The following is an 18520-nucleotide window of genomic DNA, read 5'->3' as shown; positions in this document are numbered from 1 at the left end:
AAGTTTTAAAAGTTGAGTTTTGAATGATGGTCATAAAGTCTTTATTTGCAAACTGGATAAGGTGGTACATTTTTCCTGTTAAAGGACCATCTCTCCGTTCAGATTCTCCAGAGAGAAAGCAACCACCTAAAAGGAAAAGGCTATGAAATGGTCTCTACTTTGTAGGTGCAATGGAAAGTGCTTCTATGGTGAGGACAGAAGCACTGTATTTCCTCTAAAATGATCCTCATAGACATTCCAAACACGCTATAGGGAGTTTTTTTAATATATATTATCATCAATTCTGTTCCTCTTCAAACTAGGAGCAGGGTAAACAATTCACAAACAGCTCTGCAAGAAACTGCTCCCTCTCTCTCACTTCTAGTAAAGATCAGTTTTTGGTTTTGTTTTGAGAGAAAAAGACTCTACTTTGCCAAATATATTCCCCATATCACTTTTTTCCTTCATTGTGGAGATGCTTAAATCCTGACCTAAGAAGGCTTCTCTTGCATATCTACCTATCAGGACTGTCAGTTCAGGCGGTTTCCACAAGGGATTTTCCAAAAGGGAATAGCTGTTCACTGGAAACTGAAACTCTTAAGTCACTATTAGCTGGACACAAATCAAAAGCAACATTAGGGAACGCTCTGAATATAAGAATGGATACCCAAGGAAATAAGATGCGGAAATTTAGTCAAAGAATTAAAGGAATTTAGTAAGCAAGACCAACAGGGTAAACTTACCATTACTTTATAACTGATAACTAACTAAAGTTCCTTATAAATCAAAATCAAGGTAAAATAAGCTGACTTCCAAAAAGAAGAAAAAGAAAAGAAGGCTAAGCGTATTAAGAACGCTGTGATTCAAAGTCATTTTGCTTAGCAACACTTTAAAAGCCAAAAATGATCAAATAACATTTCTGCAATAAAAAGTTATTTCTAGTTTAAAACGAATTCATTCCAATAATGAATCACCACTTCAATACACACTTTCTTCTCTATCAGAACTTAAATATGCGCTCAGCATAGTCTCATTGCACATTTTTAAGGGCAGATTCCCCCAAATGGGTAAGGCCTTTCACTCAAGACTCTTCTGTGTACCGCAGATTCTTTCAGTGAAGTTTTTCCTGCCTTAAAGATGGTAGCTCTCCTTTTCACCGACATTTATTTTGTTTCTAGACACTTATCTTCCTTCATTTATCTTCCCACATTTGGAAAAAAAAAAAAGAAAGTGGGTAAAATCACAACAATCCACTTAGGAACTAACAAACTATTCTAAATCCAAAGCTTCTGCAAAAGTTCACTTTTTATCTCCTTACCATACTTCATGACAATAAATATGCAGCAACAAACCTAACAAAGCATCAATACAACACTTTCTATGAGCAAAGGCATCTAATTAAACAGGCAGTAACAAACCTCTAGCTTTCCTCTATTACAAGTTTAAGATCCATATCAATGATTCACAAAGCGAGTGACCTAACTTCCTAAATGAATCACACTTTCCGAAATTCTTATTCTACATGAGTATAATACTGGGTCATCATCTCTACATGTGTTAAACAGAGCATGATGTTTGTTAAACAGGGTTAATTCTGCAAGACATTCAAACCACAGCAAACGTCAAGTCCCTGCCAACTAACCCTTACCTGCAACACTTTGCCTTTTCCAACAATTGCACCTCTTCATACAGAAGCATCCCCCAAATAAACATTTTAACCTTGAAACAATGTTATTTTAAACACTAATTAAGAACTGATCCATCCACACCCCGCTCTCCATCTCTGTGGTTCCATTACTGTACCAACATTCTCTTTCCATTGTGATGCCATAAAAAAGTAACGGGCACTGTTATCCTTACATATATCTTTTAATCAATGAACCTACGCTGCAGCTTTTCTTTTTAGGACAGAAATGCTGAGTCATTAAATGGAAACTCAAAGAAAATACGCTACAAAGAGTTACAGTTTAGGATGCAATATTTCCCTGGCCAGGTCTCCGCAGCCTGATATTTGTATCTCCCACGGTGGAAAAAGTAGAGCAAACACTTGCACTTTTCCGTCCCCTCGAAGAAAGAAAAAGACACGGGTTTCCTTAGGTCCTCCGGCTTCCTGCGGGCTATCCACGGGCACGAGAAGCAGGCCTGGCTGGAGCTATATAGCTTAACAGTCTGGGTGTGAATAACACCTCGCATTAGTCAAGCATTAACCCTGACACTCCTAACAAGCGCCTGTTATGCCCGCGCTTCAGTTCGGGTCAATGAGGAAGAAAAAAAAAATGCGACAAAAGCGCTACGCCCTCCACCGGCCTGACACCCTTCCCCGGGGTGGCCGGCCGGGTACAGAACCGAGGGAGTGCCGCGCCCGGGGAGCAGGAGGAGCCCCGAGCACTCGAAGCGGAGAGACAGCGGCCCGAGTTCATTTCTCCCACAATGGGAGTAACGCTGTCCCCGCTCGCGGACCGAGGCTGCGCGTTCGAGACCCGGCGTGAAGCCCGAGGACGCCGCAGGCAGGGGGCGACCTCGACCCCGGGGCCCGCCTGGGGGCCCGGCCCCCAGCAGGAGTCCGCGGCGGCGCGGACCTCGCCGGGCTGCAGAGGCCGGGAAGGCGGCCCCGCTCCCCGCTCCCCTCCAGGCCAGCGGGAGGAGCGGCCCTTACCTGTCTCCGGGCGCGGGCTATGGCTGCGACGCCGCCCGGGAAGGGCCGGAGCGCAGCTCGCCGGCCGGGAGCCCGCCGGGGCGGAGGGCGAGGGGCGCGGGGGGCGGACTCGGTCCTGGGTCCCCGGCCAGGCGGGCCGGGCTGGATGCGGCGGCTCCCGGCGCCGGCAGCCGGTCAGTCAGTCACGCCGATGTCCCTCGGCGCCGCGGCTGAGACAGCGGGAACCGGCCCCCAGGAGGAGCCGCAGCCCGAGCGGCGGGCGGCGGAGGCGGAGGAGGGGCGGGGCCACAGTGTCGACTACTCGCTCACCCGGAAGCAGTTGTGGTCGCGGTGGCGCGCGCTGCGGGACGGGCTTGTTCCCCAGCGGCCGGCTGCGCACCGCCTGTGGGGAAGAGGTTTGGGACCGCGGGTAAGGCGGAGGCCCGGGCGGCCTCCCGAGGTGGCTCCTCCGGTCCCGCGGGGCCCACCCAACCCCTCCGCCCCCAGGACCGGGTCCGGGAATGTGAATTGATGCGCGTGCCCGTTCGAGGCAGCCCCTGCCCTGGTCACCTCCAAACTGTCCGGCCTAGTGGGCTTGGGTGAGTGGGCCCGGGTGGCAGTTCTAACGGTAGGAACGAAGGTGGGTGGGTGTGGTCGAAATGTTGAAAGCCTTATTTCCAAAATGAATGATTTTGAAATGATTTCCGGAGAAGAATGCTGGGGGCGAGGGGGGAAGAATATAGAGTCCGTTAAATATCTGATGGACACGGACCTGTCCTTCATTCCGGAAGTATCTCTCGAGATCCACCAGGTTCAAGGCCCTGGAGAAAGACCAGGGTCCTGCGCTTTGGGAAGCTCATCTTCTAGTAGGGTAGACGGATTTAAGCAAACAAGGCAATGACAGATTGCGATGCGGCTCCGCAGGAAATACACAAAAGTGATGAGAGATTTTGTGGGCGAGACCTCTGGCAGGTTGGAGAAGACCTCTAGAGGGAAGTGGTAGTTGAGCAGCCTCCTGGGAAGAAGGCACGAAATACACTTCGACACCACTTTACATCCAGGGACTGTAGGTTCCAGAACCCCCTGAATAAGCCCACAATTCCATGTTAAGAACCTGGCTCTAATGCCTTCCAAGGACTGTTTCTCTGCTGCCCACCCCTGCGATTTCAGAAGGCTTGCTCTCCCTTTAGAGTTCATGAGGGCTGGAGTATGGCACTGCGAGGGAGGCATGAATTAGGGAACTTTGGTCTCTAGGCAGTGAGACATCAACAGGTGGCTTCATCACAGGAGAATTATCATACCATCAGCCTTGAAAGATAAAATCTCTAACCTTGCACTTTCTCTTTCCATGTCACTATTTTTCTCAGACCTGTGAGCAAACACTGAAACTATGGTTTTCACCTGGGATCAAGAGGGGCTTAATATTCCCAAAAGATCATACTATGTTATGATCTGAATAAAAGGATTAATGACATATTTTTGCTAAATCAGTTGAAGATAAAATAAAAAGCGGACTTTCAAGAGAGAACCTATTCAGGTACCTGAATAATACCAATAAATCCAATAATGTTTATTAAATATTAGTTTAAGTTTATATAACTGCATAATTAATGGAAAGATTGGGTAATATTAGGATTAGATGCTCTTACTTTTTTTTATTTTACTCCTTAGCCACTTGTTTTAGCTCATACCAAACTAACAAAGAAAGGTTTTGCCATATCTTCTGGGAAAACTGGGAGGAAGCTCACACTTATTGACTACCTACTATTTGCACAGCATTGTACTAAGCTACTAAATATATTATCCCTTTCAGTACTAGGACCAACCTTGAGATATGGGGATTATTATACCCATTTTAGTAACAAAGACATTGAGATTCAGAGCAATTATGACTTGCCTAAGGTAACAAAACTAGTAGCTGAGAGTCAGAATTTGAAACTCTAGTCTTTCTGGCCCTAATTCCCCTTTTACTTTATGCCAAATTGCTGTACTTTAATATTTAAAAAGGAAATATAAATGAAGTGTCCGGCCAAGCAAATTTCTATATTGCTCTTATAATTTTATTATGAGTATGCTTTAAGGTAGAGTGGTATGAGGCAATTTTGGAACTTCTCTGTATTTTTACTTCTCCCACTATAGGATATTTGCTATCTGTTGCCAAAAAAACCATTCCACTTGTTTTAAAGTTCACAATGGGGACTTCCCTGGTGGTCCAGTGGCTAAGACTCCGCACTCCCAATGCAGGGGGCCCAGGTTCAATCCCTGGTCAGGGAACTAGATCCCACATGCAGCAACTAAAGATCCTGTATGCCGCAACTAAGACCTGGCACATCCAAATAAATAAATATTAAAAAAAAGTTCATGATGGCATGTGTCTTTTGAAGGCTCCCAAGAATGTTATAAAGTATGACACTAACGTTTTGTCATTGCAAGGGGATCCTGACTAAATGCATCACTCTGAACTGTTTCACAAGCAGTCTTTCCCTGCACATTCTTTCTGCCAAAAATATGTGTTCCCAAATCTTTATGGAATATTCTGACATGTGAATGCCCCCAGGTCTGTGTGGGCTGTCCGCTCCAGGGACATATTAATAGATGAAGGAAAATTTTGAAAGTATTTATATGGTTTTGAGCAATGAGGTGGTAGGATTTGTACATTTTTGTTCATTTCATATCAGATCCTTCACATTTTTCTTTGATGATGTCAAGAAATACAAATTTTCCTTTCTCAAGAGCAAACACTCATTTTTGTGGCTTTCACAAAATTAACTTTTGCAAACACAATACTATGTTTCATTCTACACACATCTCTGGAAAACATTAGTTCAAACATTAAAAATAGGACGCTACTTTTCAGAGCCCAATATTTTTATTAGTAAAGTGTATTTATGTAGCACACTTTGGAAGAATTTTTAAAATTTTGGTTAACTCCTTACAAACCTATGGAAACCTAGCAAAGCAACAGTCTGTGACTGCTGACTATATTTGCTTTAAGTTCTCTTTCCAGACATTATTTCTTATCTAGATTTCCTATTTTTTCTTGCTTTCCTTTTTTTGGGGGTGGAGGAGGGGAATAACTATAGACTCACAAGAAGTTACAAAAATAGTACAGACAAGTCCTGTGTACTCTTTACCCAGTTTCCCCCATTGGCAGCATCTTACATAACCTATAATACATTATTAAAACTAAGAAATTGACATCTTGCTATCTTTAGATTTTTAGTTTCTTTTTGTGTTTCATATCAGAAAATTACCACTTTGCAACAATTCATTTCTGTTATATCTGGCTCTTCTCCCTTTCCTTAATTAGCAGATGACAATATCAATAAGCTTGCCACAGTACTCGTCTGGAATTACAAGTTTACTAAAAAATTCTGTGGGTCAACACACTTAAAAGTGATTTATTTGTAAGATTTTTGTTTTTTCTGCTTATATTGTTCCAAGTCTTCCTGTCCTAATAAACCTATAAATTTATACAACCTGCGTGTGTGTTTTAATACATCCTCTGACCACTGAAATGTTTTCAAAGAGATTGCTATTAAAGTAAAAGAATGCACAGGTCCTCATTTGACTGGGAAAAAAAAAAGTTTGTAAACATCTAACTATCCGAATGAGAATGCTGCGGTCTGTTGGTTCGGAAGCCAGATCTCACTTAGGCTAATTCTAGCTCCATATGGACTCTCCTAGCCAGAGCAGCTCGTCCTTTACTCCACCAGAGAGCAAACGAAGGAAAGAGAAGAAGTGTAAGTTACTTTCTTCAGACTTAGTGATGAGGAAAGTTTGATGAGAAGGGAGAATTTGGAAATTCGTGTAGGTATCAGTTATGTATAAATGCCTAATCACAGATAATCAAGTGATGGCTCTTCTGCATTGTATATACATTGTAAATGAGTAATCAAACATTCTTCATATTACAGCTCATTTAGCAAACTTACTCATCTACTGTATACCAGGCCCCCAGTTAGGCACTAGTAACATAGGAACACAACAGGATCTATTTTTTAAGTGAGTATTAAGCTCTTACTATGTGCCAAGATACTTCCTAGATGCTAGGGACTCAAGGAAAAGTTAAAAAGAAAGCTGTGTTTCCTTCTCTCAGGAAACTTACTGTCTGGTAAGGGAGATAAATGATCACACAAAATTAACTTTATAATCCTAATAGGTATTACTAAGGGTAGGTATGTGGTGCATGAGGGTGAGGTAGGAGAGACAGGCCCCAGGCTGAGCAGCTGTAAGTGGTCTCCTGATGACGCTTTGAGATGGGAAACCAGCAAGAGCGTTGGGCCCTGATTGGGTGCATTCTTGTGGATTTCCCAGCCCAGCACATGTGCAGAGGAGGCCCTCAGGCTAGGGGAAGGACAAAAGGAGGGAGACGATGCCAGCTGGAGTCCATCTTGGCTGAGAGATGCGTGCCCACACCAGGACAAGATACGGAGATGATTGGCCAGAGACAATCTGGAAAACTGCCCCTATATAAGAAATCTAAGCTGCCCCTATTGGGGGCAACTCACTCTGAGCTCACTGTGTGTTCCACACATATTTTTTTTTTTCACACATACTTTGTTCCTTCCACACACACTTTGTTTCTAATAAATGCTTTTGTCTTTTTCACAATCTTGGTCTCTTTGCTGAATTCTTTCTTCAAAGAAAACACAAACAAAGGTCCTTCTTCCAGCTTTTGACCACAGGAATCAAGGGCATCAAAGTGGAACTCAACCTAATCTGAAGTATCAGAAATGACTTCTCCTAGCAAGAGATGCTCTGAGCCAAGATTTAAAACTGCTTCAGAGTGAACTCAGTGCAGAAGTTGGGGAAGAGAAAGGAAGAACATAAAGACCTCATGATGGGACAAGCAGAGAGTCTCAGGGACTATAAAGAAATGAGGGAGATAATGTGAGATAAGTCTAGAGAACCAAAGGCCCACCATGCAGGGCCTTACAGGCTTCCTAAGGATTCTTATCTTTGTTTTGAAAGCAATGCAAATGAATTGAAGAGTTTTTAGTAGGAATGACATGATCAGACTTTGTGGTTTTAAATGATCACTCTAGCTTCAGTGTAAAGAATTCATTCTTTAAATAAATATGACCTGGATGTGCACTATAGGCCAAGTACTGGCCTGCACACTGAGTACACAGTGGTGGACAAAACGCACAGACTCCCTGTCTTTGAGGATCTTACAGACAATACATAATACATAAATAATACATAAGATGATGAGAAGTGCTATCAAGAATATTGGAACCCAGGTAAGAATAAGAGGGTAGGGTGCTGTTGCTATTTTATTAGTTTGAACTATATGAAAGTACTGATCTTTTTACATCTTTTTTCTTTTTAACCTCAGGATGATATTAAGTTTATGTGGTACAGCCTGGTAGGATGACATTAGTGTTATACTGTTCAACCTAATATTTGGAAGAGTCAGAGAAGACCTAATGAGGTGATGCAAAGAAAGAGGCAAGCTGTGCAAATTTGTGGTGGGGAGAGCATCCCAAGCTAAGGGAAAGCAAGTGCAAAGGCCCTAAAGCAAGAATGTACTTACCTGTTTGAGGAGCAAAGAGGAGGCCAGTGTGGCTGAAGAGTAATGGACAAGAGGGAGGAATGGTAGCAGGGACTAGAGCGTGCTGGGTCTTGTAGACCATGGTAAGAAATTGGCTTTTCCTCTTTGAATGATGTAAGCTGTTGAGTTTTGAGCAGCGGAGCTACACGATGTGTCATCTTGAAAAGGACTGCTCTGTTACTGGTATACAGAGGGATCACTGTAAAATCTTTCAACTTTGCTGTACGTTTTAAATTTTTCCTAATAAAATGAGAAGACTTTCAGCTGCTGGATTGTAAATAGACTTTAGGGGGGGAAGGATGAGATCAGGAAGACCAGTACTGCAATAATTCAGATAGTAGTGAAGATAGTAAGAAGTGGTTAGATTCCAAATATATTTTGAAGATAGAGCCAGTAAGCTTTGCTTATAGAATGGCTTCCAGATGTGAGAAAAAAGATAACACTTAAGGTTTAGACCTGAGCCACTGGAAGGATGGGGTTGCCATCTACTGAAATCTGAAAGGCAGTCTATTCAAACAGGTTGGAGGAAAAGACTTTTTGGACAAGGTGAGTTTGTGATGCCATCTAAGTGGAGACATCAAATAGGCAATTGAATATACAAGTCAGTAATTCACAGGAAACATCCAGGTAGGAAATACAAATGTATGAATCCACCTAAAGACTAAGATGTAAAGATCAGTGCCTTGAGTATTAAATGGAAATACTCAGTTTAGCCTAAAGCCTGTCTTGCTTTTTGTTCTAGGCTAGTTTGTTTGTAGTTACTGGTTACTTTATATTACCATTCAGAATATTTATATGCATTACTATCTGCTATTCACTTGCATTTTAAAGGGTTTTGTGTTTTAATGTTGGTCTTATCTAAACAGATTATACATTTCTTGAGAAAAGATCTATTTTCTTTTACACACTCCACAATGCCGTATCACAAAGACATTTTATAATGCTCATATAATAAATTATTGGAATGTAGAGTTTGTTGTTGTTATCATAAAGCATTAATTTTCTTACAAATATTTAATTTGGACACTTGTAGCTTCGTAAGTTTACACTTAAGAAAATAAGGGTAGACTTAGAATTTCCAGTGTTTTGCCCCTCACGCCCATATCAGTTTGGATGAATAAGAGAGAGCCTTCTTGGGGAAAAAAAAAAAAAAAAGGCTCAGCTGTCATCCATATTAGCTTTATACTCAAACTTCACGTGATAGCAAGACAGTTCCCAACAACTTCAAGTGTACCTCCACCCCCATCCAAGTCCGGCAAGAAAGAGATCCTTCCCAGTAGTCCTGGATTCACTAATTGAACCAACCTGGTTAACTGCCCATCCCTTAACAAATTACTGAGCTAGGAAAATTCTGTGCTGTGATTGGCCAAATATGAGTCATATGCTTCACCTCTGGTTCACCCAAAGAGCATGGACTATAGAAGAGGAGTGGTTCCCTGGGAAAAAAAATGGGTCACTGTCACCAAAATAAGGAACTGGATAGTGATGTCAAAAAACAATGCATTCTACACCTGGTAACTCAAAAGGCCTAAACATTGTTCCTTCCTTAAGCTTTTAAAAGAAGTTAGCAATGCCATGCACTCATGTTGAATCTCTTCCGATTCTGTATGCAATACTACATTTCCCCATGAATCATTAGGCTGTCATATATTCACTTGTTATTGCTGAGTGAACCTCACCAAAAGTAAATGCATGAACCTCAAAGTTAACCAGCTGGAAGGGTCAATATTTCAGCACAACACTTTCCAGGATACTCCCACCTAGGTATTGCAGGTAGTTTCTTGTCCTACAATTCTTTCCTATTGTCAGTCTGCCTGAAACATATTTATTTGCCCTCAACAGCCTGCAGGCAGGGTGGCTGCTAGCTAAGGTGCCTGGAAAACCACTGCAGAAGCAAGTGACAATGAATCAGCCTAAATTCATCTTCTAGAAGGACATTTACATAGTGTAGAATCTTGAAAGCAAAATGTATCTACAGATAATGTCTTTTCAGCTTCTTTTCAGGTTCACCGTTTCCATTCCTTTCTATACTAACAGGTTACTTTCCCCACAAGATGTTTGACCTAATTTATGTGGCATTTTAAACATTTTAGTTTAAATTTTGCTGCAGTAAATGGATAACTTTGCTATAAAGAGAATGTTGACTCTATCTATTAGTCTGGAATTTGGGGTGGCTCTCTACTTTGCTGCTTCCCTGAACACCAAACGTAACATTCTCTGTCCTAGGACCTGCTTCAAGTTGGTCATAAGACTGGCCGAAAATCAAACCAAATCTAAATGAATGGTTGTTGAAGTTAATCTCACATCCTGGAGCTGTGTGTGCCACGGAATAGCCTGCTTTTATTAACAAGCACAATTCTGATCAGAATCACTGCTCTGTGGTCCTGTTCATCAGAATTTCATGTTTAGAAATTGGATTCGGGTCTGGTTACTTTTAAATTTATTTATTTTATTTATTTATTTTTGACTGCGTTGGGTCTTCGTTCTGTGCGTGGGCTTTCTCTGGTTGTGGTGAGTGGGGGCTACTCTTCGTTGCGGTGTGCGGGCTTCTCATTGCAGGGACTTCTCTTGTTGCAGAGCACGGGCTCTAGGCGCACGGGCTTCAGTAGTTGTAGCACATGGGCTCAGTAGTTGTGGCTTGCGGGCTCTAGAGCGCAGGCTCAGTAGTTGTGGCGCACGGGCTTAGTTGCTCCGTGGCATGTGGGATCTTCCCGGACCAGGGCTCGACCCCGTGTCCCTGCCAATCCTCTGCATTGGCAGGCGATTCTTAACCACTGCGCCACCAGGGAAGCCCAGGTCTGGTTACTTTTAAATTTTCTATTGCAGGAAAAGGTAACATAGGATACTGTTAACCATGTATTTAAATGTTAAAAGTAGGTTACTGAACAATATGTTCTGGATGATTCCAGTATTCTTAATATTATACATAGAGAATTTCAGGATGAGATACCCAAATGTTAACCTTAAGGAATGGAATTATCAGTGATTTGACTTGATTGTTTACTTTTCAAAATATTCCTAGATGAAATGTACTACATCTGTCTCAGATAAATTAAGTTTTAAAGATTTTTTCTTGATGTGGACCATTTTTAAAGTCTTTATTGAGTTTGTTACAATATTGCTTCTGTTTTATGTTTTTTTTGTTTTTTTGGCCCGGAGGCACGTGGGATCTTAGCTCCCTGACCAGGGATCAAACCCGCACCCCTTGCATTGGAAGGTAAAGTCTTAACTACTGGACCGCCAGGGAAGTCCCAGATAAATTAATTTTTAAAGAAAAGATAGTTTATAATACCAATACCCCAGAGTCAAAAATATGCAACAGATACAACTGAAAAATAGATCTAATTATGATTCTCACTGCTCAAAACCGTTGTAGATTTTTCTCTTGCTTGGCATACATCATTTATTCTTTCATTTAAAACAAAAAGCATGTCCTGGATGCTTGGGAGTAAATGAACAATACAAGTGCGGCTCCTGCCCTCCTAGAACTAACTAACTAACTAACTGTCTAGTGGAGATATAATGAGTAAGCTGACAGCAAACCCAGTGTGTCACATTCAATAGCAGTTTCATGCATTCCCCACCAAAATACCCAACCCTCCTTTTACAGAATAAATTCTGGCCTTGGCACATCAGCTGACAAGCATGTTGAACTCTCCCATGGTGGCACTCACTGCTGGTCCACGCTTCAGTCTGAGCCTCATCCCCATTGCTGTCCACATGCTAGTTTTCAATTATTAGAGCAGCGTTCAATGATTTGAGTATTCACACACATAGATAACAAACTTGTGGTTACCAAAGGGAAAGGGGGGATAAATTAGGAGGCTGGGATTAACATATACACACTACTATGTATAAACTAGATAACCAGCAAGGACCTAGTGTATAGCACAGGGAACTATACTCAATATTTTGTATTAACATATAAGGGAAAAGATTCTGAAAAAGAATATATATATATGTATATATGTATAACTGAATCACTGTGCTGAAACTAATACAACATAGTAAATCAACTATACTTCAATTAAAAAAACAAGAGGGGCTTCCCTGGTGGCGCAGTGGTTGAGAGTCTGCTTGCCAATGCAGGGGACGCGGGTTCGAGCCCTGGTCTGGGAAGATCCCACATGCCGCGGAGCAACTGGGCCTGTGAGCCACAACTACTGAGCTCTGCGCATCTGGAGCCTGTGCTCCACAACAACAGAGGCCGCGATAGTGAGAGGCCCGCGCACTGCGATGAAGAGTGGCCCCTGCTTGCCGCAACTAGAGAAAGCCCTTGCACAGAAACGAACACCCAACACAGCTAAAAATAAATAAATAATAATTTAAAAAAAGAAAAAAAGAAAAAGAAAAAAATTATTCGAGTATTTACTTGCTCTTATTTTATAAAAATGAAAGTACAAATACTAGTTATAGGAAATGTAGATCTTATAAGTGTAATGTGAATGATGTAAAGATGAAATCCTTAAGTGTGCCAGAAGCAGTGAGTGTCTAGCCTCAACCAGACGATGAGACATTCATGAAATGAAGGCCAGTAGACAGAGTGAAGGAAAGAAGAAAATCAGAGACCAAGCAGAATCTTGGAAATATTCATTGTTCAATGTCGTAGCTAAAAGTTTAGCTATGTTTAGAGATTTCGATCTCACTTTTTAGCTCTGTAGGAACGGATTCCTCCTAAACCAAGGAAGTTTATTGTTTGATTGTTAGATACATTTGCAGGTATGCTTTACGTTTGAAAGTTGGGAACTGCCTTTGGTGGTTCACCGTTGCCTATAGAACTTTTCTAAATCATTTATCACATCAGTGATGTTAACATCCACAAGTTTATAGTGATATTAAGAAAAGAAAGAACTTACAAGTTACCTGTAAGTTGTTACAGTACGTTGCTAAATTATACATTAATGGTAATCGGTAAATACAACATTTATTCTGCCTTTCTTGTACAAATTGTATTTTAGGGTAGCCAAGAGTTGTTAAGGAAAAGTCCTTTTGTATGAAATATTTCCAACTAATAAATGTAAAAGGAATGATTTAAAAAATCATCATTTCGGAGACTCAAAAAAAAATATCAGATTTAAATGACAATCATCGATGGCTGCTAAAACCATTAAGTGAAAGACTGATGGATACAGTTATATGGATGGACCAATCCTTATAGACACCTGGACCCACTGATCAATTGTAACATCACTAAGAGTTGAACAACCATACATCATACACGTCCTAAGGTGGTGCAATCGAAAATATACTGAATCACCTATGAGGTATTTTTGCCACTCCCCAGAATATTCTGAGTTTGAATCCAATCAAGCCTATAAATGTAACTATCAATTTATGGAGAGAAGGGAGAATGAACAGTATAGGAAAGTGTCAAACAACACCAAGATGCAATCAGTTAACCCCAGAACGTGGAAAGTTCTACTGGACAAATGAGAGGATTTCTTCAACAAAGAAATTACCTTAATAAATTAAAAGAGATTTAAGACACCTAACAACCAAATACAGTATGTGGATCCTGACTTGACCAATCAATTATAAACAGACGTTTTTGAGACAATGGGGAAATTTGACCAAAGACTGGATATTAGATGATATTAAGGAATTATTATTAATTTAAAGGTTAATAATTTTGTCAGTGTCATAAAGATATTGTGTCACAAGCATACAGTGGTTATGTTTTTGAAAACAGTCTTTTGTCTATTATAGACATATAATGAATAATTTAAGGGTGAAATTCTATGATCTCCAGGACTGCCATTAAGATACTCTAGAGGGAAGGGGGGAAATGGCAGGACAGATGAAACAAGATTAGGTGAGGGTTGATAGGTGTTAAAGCTGAGTGATGGGTATATGCTGGAGATGGGATATAATACTATATTCTCTATTTTATTTGTGTGTTTTAAATTTGCCATAACAGGAAGTCAAAATTTAAATCAACACATACATACATACATATATAAAGGCTTTAGGGCAGCTTACTTCTGCACCTGACTTGTTACCTGGGGAAGAGACTGAGTGAATGAATCCAAAAAACTATAATATTGGGATCCCTGAGCCAGTTAGTATGGGTGCACTTGTCTAAATGTGTAATCCTGAGGAAAGGAGCATCTTCCTTTTTTTTTTGTGGAACCCCTGAGGGGAAATGCACCAGTAACGGCCACAGTGAGGACAAGAAGCTCAATCCAAATCATTTCTTTTGGACGGCCTGTGTATCCACAGGTGCTCAAAGGAGTGGTAGCTGAAGCCCTCCCTGACACCTGGGGCTGGGGTCTGAGTTGTGGTGTAATTATCTTAGACTGGGGCATACGTAAGAGGTATAAGGACAGCGTGCTCAAATCCTGTGGGCAGCAGTGGATGTTGACAAGATCATTGTTTTCCAAGGGCAGAGCTATGGAATGTTCCAGAGTCAGCAGTGACGCCAGGCTCCCAGCTGCTACAGCACTAGGGTAACAACTTCCAGAGCAATCAGCCCTGGTTGTGATGGCTGTGATTCCTAGACACAGGGGAAGGAGGTGGAGCTAGAAGGAGAGAAGGGGTGGTCTGGGTTTCCCAACTGATCTAGACGTGTGGGGCTTACATTGACAAACCGGAGACATCCCTGTGGTGAGACACTGTGCGTTTGTCAGCTGGTGAAGCAGGATTGACTCATTACCCAGTTCTCGAATTGCATGATTCTATCATTGTATTACATGGAAATGACTCTGACCATGATTTGGGAGCGTGACCAGAGTGCTCCTCCCACTCCCTTGTCTCTTGCATAATCTTGGGCAGGTCACCCTTCTTTAAATTAGGATAATAATACCTTGCCTTTCTACCTCCAGGGCTGTTGTGAGGATCTTGAGAGATAATATATGGAACTATAATTTTTGTGAACTATCAAATGCTATTCAAATATGTAATTTGATATAAAGGTCAAATATCATTCTGACCTTAAATGACTAGCTGATTTATATCTTAAAGCCTCTTATTTTCTTTGATTCTATGCTAGTAATAAATATTTAATTAGTACATTATAAAACTAGATAGTCAAGAAACAACTACAGAGAAATTTAGTGTATAGTATGACCTTTCTGCATTCTCCTATGTTACATAGGAATTCCTGGAAATAAGAAAATCTTGCCCAGTTAATATTTTATAGTTATATCCTTGAATACATGCCCATCAATTTAGGAGACAAATAATTTGCTACATATTCCATAAATCATGCTTATTATTTTATAATCTCAATTTCATAAATCAATATTTCTTCTATTCAATAGTATATAATCAACTGGGGAACAAGAACAGGGTTGGCAAACTATGGCCCATGGCGTAAATCTGGCCACCACCTATTTTTGTATGGCCTGCAAACTAAGAACTGTTTTGACATTTTGAAATTTAAAAAAAAAAAATTCAAAACAAGAATATTTTATGACACATGAAAATTACATGAAATTCAAATTTCAGTGTCCATTTATTTATTGGAACACAGCCACACCCATTCATTTACGTACTGTCTGTGGCTACAATGGCAGTTGAGCAGCTGTGAGAGGGACCACATACATGGTCCACAAAGCCTAAAATATTTACTCTCTGGCTCTTTACAGAAAAGTTTGCCTATTGCCAGAATAGAGGGTTCAAAGGGACAGAAATAAAAAAATTTTGTTATTTTTTTATCTCAGGATAAATAAACCTGGGATATACGGACTCAAATTATGTATATGCAACAAGAGAAATCCATAGTTACGGTTTTAATATACAATGACTGGTTTTGAGTCAATTACGAAAAAGTTACATAATAAGTAAAATATAAATAAATGGAATGCAATTAAATCCTTAAAAATATGTTCTCATTTTGCTCAATGTTGGTAGCAAAGTAAAGAGAATTGGGAGTAGTATATTTATTCTCTAACATACAACAGAAACCGACTTTAGTAAGGGAAAGAGGAAGTTCGTTGGAAAGAGGATTCTTGAGCAGTTCCAGAATTGAGGGAAGAGCTAGAGGTCATGACCTTTGGAAGGACAGCAGACTGGTAAGCTCCAGGTCACCAGCAGCAAGAGACCCTGGATCTGCTCTCAGGGCATTTCCACAAGACTTCAGGAGGCTTCTATTTGAATTTTTGGGAGAAATAAATTGATGGGCCCAGTTTATGGCCCTGGAGCCCAGGGAATGGAGCGATGTGCGTGGGAACTCACTGGAATTCCATGGTTGGAATGAAGAAGGAAGAAAGAGGAGGTAAGAAGGAGGAAGGGATGCCAGGCAAACAAAAACCAGCAGATGTGCTCACAGGGAGCTTCTCAGGAAACACAGGCTTTAATCCCAACTTCAGCACCAAATGGGTAAATGTGAATAAGTCATCTCATTGGGGGTCAGTTAGGGGTATTTCCATTTCATGTTAGTATAAAAGGAGGGGCATAATTAGGCCCACCTGCCATAAAACTATTCCTTGGCCACAGTACATAAAATTCTCACCCTCAGGACAAATTTTTTAAGTTAAAGAACAATAACTTTTAGAGGATCAAATTAAAATATAATTGTGTAACCACTATCACCACTTCTATTCAACATTGCACTAGACTTTTCAGCCAGCACAGTAAGATAAGAAAGTGAAATAATTGGCATAAAGGTTGTAAAGAAAAAAGTTACCATTTTTTTTTTACAGAAGGTGTGATTATATACATATACTATTCAAAAAATCTATTAAATATTACAATTAATAGTGAATTCAGCAATGTCACTGGATGAGGGTCAATATACAAAATTCATCTTATTTCTGTATCAGCAACACAATAACAACAAAAATAAAATGAAATTTAAAAAAATGGTACTATTTACAATAGCATCAAAAAACATTAAATATGTAGAACTAAATGTAACAAAAGATGTGCGCCAATTTCCTCAGATTGTCTATAGGTTAACGCAATCCCAATGACAATCCCAGAAGACTTTTTATTTTGGTGGAAATTGATAAGCTGACTCTAAAATTTATAAATAAATGCAAAAGATGAAGAATAGCTGAGGCAATTCTGAAGAAGAAAAACAAAGCTGGAGGATCTAGGTCACCAGATATCACATCTACTAGGATGGCCAACTGTCCTACTTTGCCAGGGACTGAGGAGTTTTCTGAGATGCAATACTTTCAGTTTTAAAACCTAGAAAGTTAAATATATCAAATCACTATGTGGTACATCTTAAACTAATGCAATGTTATATGTCAGTTATATCTCAATAAAAATGTTGGGTGGGGACCAAAACATACTGGGAAAACCAAGACAAGTCAGTCACCCTAGGACTTAGTATAGAGCTATAGTTATTAACATGGTGTGATACTGGCTCAAGTATAAACATATAAACCAATGAAAGAGAACAGAGAGACCAGAAATAGATTCATACATATTTTATCATCGGCTTTTGACAGATGGCCCGACAGTAGTCCATTTGGGAAAGGATGGTCTTTTCCATAAATGGTGCTGAATAATTGGCTATCCATAGGGGGAAAAAAACACCTCAATTTCTAACTCATAACACAAAAAATAAATTCCAGATGAATTATGTTTCTAAATTTAAAAGATAAAATAATAAAGCTTTTAGGAAAAAAATAGGAGAATATCTATTCGACCATGATATGGATAAAGATTTCCTAAGTAAGACACAGAAAATGCTAAATATAAAGGAAAAAAATTGATAAATTGAACTAGATTAAATTTAAGTGTTCGTATTCATTTAAAAATATCTTTATGAAAATGAAGTGCAAGCAAGCCACAGAGTGGGAGAAGATATATGTGATTTATATGTATAATACATCAAACTTATGTAATATATAATTACATAAATACAAAAATATATTCATATATGTTATATATTTGTATTAAGTATTTTGTTTAATATTTATTTAAATAAATATATTTAATATAAATATGTTGATGTTTATATTAAATATAAAATTATAATAATATATAACAAATATATTTTTGTATATAAATCACATGTATCTCCTCCAACTCTATATATGTGTATGTGTTTGTATGTGTGTGTATATGTGTGTATATCTATAAATCTATATTTATATCTATACCTATCTTATTTATATATATATATATATATATATATATATATATATATATATATACACATATATCATTTGTTAGGTATACATCTGACAAAGGACACATATACAGAATATATAAAGAGTTCCCATAAGTCAATAAGAAAAGGTCATATGAAATGGTGCTTGACTTCATTAGTCATCGGAGAGATGCAAATTAAAATCACTATGAGAGAATACTACATGTCTACCAGAAGAGCTAAAATGAAAGACAGGGAATTCCCTGGCAGTGCAGTGGTTAGACTCCATGCTCTCACTGTTGAG

General features: G+C 39.7%; 1 protein-coding gene across 5 annotated transcripts in view; it reads right to left on the bottom strand.

Annotated features, from left to right (window-relative positions):
* LRRFIP2 (LRR binding FLII interacting protein 2) overlaps positions 1–2893 on the bottom strand; it is a 123027-nt gene extending 120134 nt beyond the window's left edge. For all 5 annotated transcript variants that reach the window (XM_061196477.1, XM_061196479.1, XM_061196481.1 and 2 more), the window contains exon 1: positions 2636–2893. The gene's annotated coding sequence lies outside the window, so the exon portion shown is untranslated. The remainder of the gene's footprint in view (positions 1–2635) is intronic.
* Positions 2894–18520: the final 15627 nt, after the last annotated feature.

Source organism: Eubalaena glacialis, chromosome 7 (assembly GCF_028564815.1).
Source record: "Eubalaena glacialis isolate mEubGla1 chromosome 7, mEubGla1.1.hap2.+ XY, whole genome shotgun sequence".
NCBI classification, from domain to species: Eukaryota; Metazoa; Chordata; class Mammalia; order Artiodactyla; family Balaenidae; genus Eubalaena; species Eubalaena glacialis.
This window is presented reverse-complemented; position numbering and strand designations above follow the sequence as displayed.